Raw genomic sequence first — 3,147 nt, 5'->3', positions numbered from 1 at the left:
TGTTTACAATAACCAAGACATGGAACCAACCTAAATGTCCATAGATGGATGATTGGATAAGGAAACTGTGGTACATATACACCATGGAATACTATTCTGCCATGAAAAAGAATGAAATACTCCCATTTGCAAAAACATGGATGAACCTGGAGAAATTTATGTTGAGTGAAATAAGCAAAGCACAGAGGGATAAATACCGCATGTGCTTACTCATATGTGGGAGCTAAGAGAGAAAGAAGGAAGGAAAGAAAGACCACAGCAGTGCATTGGACTTAGAGAGGGAGAGAACATTCCTTGGGCTTCGAAGTGGAGTTGGGGGGAAAGAGGGAGGGAGAGGGAGGTTGAAGATAATTGGGTGGGGGACACAGGGTACAAATGCAATTTGTGGTAATGGGTATGCTGCCAGTATGAGTCTGGCCCTCACGTCATGGGCACAAGGGGTGACAATCAGCTTTGTATCTCATGAATATTCATAAACAATAAAAAAAGAAAAAAAAGAATTATGTTTGATAGTTGAAACAATAATCGTAGCATCGATGTGGTTCTCAATGTATGTAGAGGAAATGTTTAAGACAATTACACTCATATTATAAATGGAAGAGTAAAGGGACCTTAGTGGACATAAGGTGTACATTTAACTCAAAATGATAAAATGTTCATGCCAATAGACTATGGTAAGTTATATATGTGAGTGTGTGTGTGTGTGTAATGTAATACCTACAGCAAGAAATAGGTACCGAGTGCAACTCAAAAACACTATAAATAAATCAGAATGAAATTCTAAACACTGAGAGTAATTTTTTATTAATTTATTCATTTTTCAATTTACAGATACTTCAAAAAGATACTTCAAAAAGTTCATGAAAATGAAATTAAAAGATAATACGAATATTTTCATAAATTTTTTGATGACCCCTTGTATTGTAGCTGTTAATGGGGTACAGAGTTATATTTCAATATACGTATACAACATATGATGACCAAATCAAGATAATTAGCATACTCATCATCACAAAAATTTATGAATTCATTGTAATGAGAATATTTGAACTCCTCTCTTCTAGTTATTTGAGAACATACAATAAATTATTGTTAATGGCTAGCACTACTGTAGACCAGTAGAAAATATTTGTCCTAACTAGCTGTTTTATGTATCTGTTAATAAAACTCTTCCTATCCTTCCTCCTCCTTCCATTCCCAGCCTCTAGTAACCACAATTTTACTCTCTTCTTCTATAAGCTCAACTTTTTTTGTTTTATCTACCACACATGAAGGAAAACGTAGTGTTCCTCTTTCTGTGCCTGACTTACTTCATTTAACATAATGTCTTCCAGGCTCATTTATATCATTGTAAATGACAAGATTTCATTCTTTTTTATGACTGAGTAGTATTTCATTGTGCACATATACACATCATCTTTATCCACTCATCTATCAATAGGCACCTAAGTCGATACCAAATCTTGGCTATTGTGAATAGCACTGTAAACATGGGGGGTGTAGATATCTCTTTGGTATGCTAATTTCCTTTCATTTGGATTAATACGCAGCAGGGAGATTGCTGAATCATGTAGTAGTTCCATTTTTACTTTTTTGAGGAATTTCCATACTGTTTTCCATAATGACTGTACTAATTTACATTTCCAAAAACATTGTATAAAAGCTCCCTTTTCAGGGCCGGCCCGGTGGCGCACTGGATAGTGCGCCGCTTGGGAAGCACGGCGGCACTCCCGCCCGAGGGTTCGGATCCCACATATGGACCAGTTCCCGCTCGCTGGCTGAGCGAGGCGCGGGAAGCAACACCGAGGGTTGCGATCCCGTTGCCGGTCCCCGGTCTGGTACGGGGGCAACACTGAGGGTTGTGATCCATTGTCGGACACGGAAAAAGACAAAAGACAAAAAAAAAAAAAAAAAAAGCTCCCTTTTCTCTATATCCTCACTAGCATTTGTTATTTTTTGTCTTTTGATAATCACCATTCTAACTGGGGTAGATTATATATCTCACTATGGTTTTGATATGCATTTCCCTTATGATCAGTGATGTCAAGCATTTTTTCATATTGACAATTGTTTTTTGAGAGTTGCTTTTCATATACTATGTTTTTTGAGAATTGTCTATTCAGGTTACTTGTCCATTTTTTAATTGAATTATTTGGGTGTTTTTGCTGTTGAGTTGTTTCAGTTCCTTGTATATTCTGGATATTAATCTCTTGTCAGATGAATAGTTTGCAAATATTATTTCCTATCATGTTTGTGGCCTCTTACTCTGTTAATTCTTTCCTTTGCTGTGTGGAAGCTGTTAAGTTTGATGTAACCCCATTGGTCTCCTTTTGCTGTTGTTGCCTGTGCTTTAGAAGTCTACTCCATAAAAATTTTGCCAAGACCAGTGTCTTGGAGTGTTTCACCTATGTTTTCTTCTAGTAGTTTATAGTTTCAGGTCTCACATTTAAGTCTTTATCCCATTTTGAGTTGATTTTGACATATGGTGACAGAAGTCTAGTTTGTTTGTTTTTTTTTTTAAGTCTGCATATGGATATCCACTATTCTCAGCACCATATATTGAAGAGATTGTCCTTTTTCTAAAGTATGCACTTGGCACTTTTGTCAAAAATCAGTTAGCTGTAGATACATAAATTTATTTCTTGGTTCTCCATTCCATTCCATTGGTCCATGTATCTGTTTTTATGCCAGTACCATGCTGTTTTGATTACTATAGCTTTGTGGCATATTTAGAAGTCAAGTAGTGTAATGCTTCCAGCTTCATTCTTTTTGTTCAGAATTGCTATGGGTATTTGGGGTCTTTTTGGTTCTATGTAAATTTTAGGACTGTCTTTTCTATTTCTATGAAGAACATCATTGCTATTTTCACATAAATTGCATTGAATTTGTAAATCACTTTAAGTGTTATGGTCATTTTGACAATATTAATTCTTCCAATCCATGAGCATGAAATGTCTTTCCATTTTTGTGTGTCCTATTTAATTTCTTTTGTCAGTGTTTTGTAGTTTCTCTTGTAGAAATATGTCACCTCCTTGGTTAAATTTATTCCAAGGGGTTTTTGGGGGGTGGGGAATGAGGTATAGCTATTGCATATGACATTGGTTTCTTGATTTTCTTTTCAGCTACTTTATTGTTGGTGTGTAGAAA

Source organism: Galeopterus variegatus, unplaced genomic scaffold, assembly GCF_000696425.1.
Source record: "Galeopterus variegatus unplaced genomic scaffold, G_variegatus-3.0.2 Scaffold334, whole genome shotgun sequence".
In the NCBI taxonomy this organism is placed as follows: domain Eukaryota; kingdom Metazoa; phylum Chordata; class Mammalia; order Dermoptera; family Cynocephalidae; genus Galeopterus; species Galeopterus variegatus.
Note: the sequence above shows the minus strand (reverse complement) of the source record.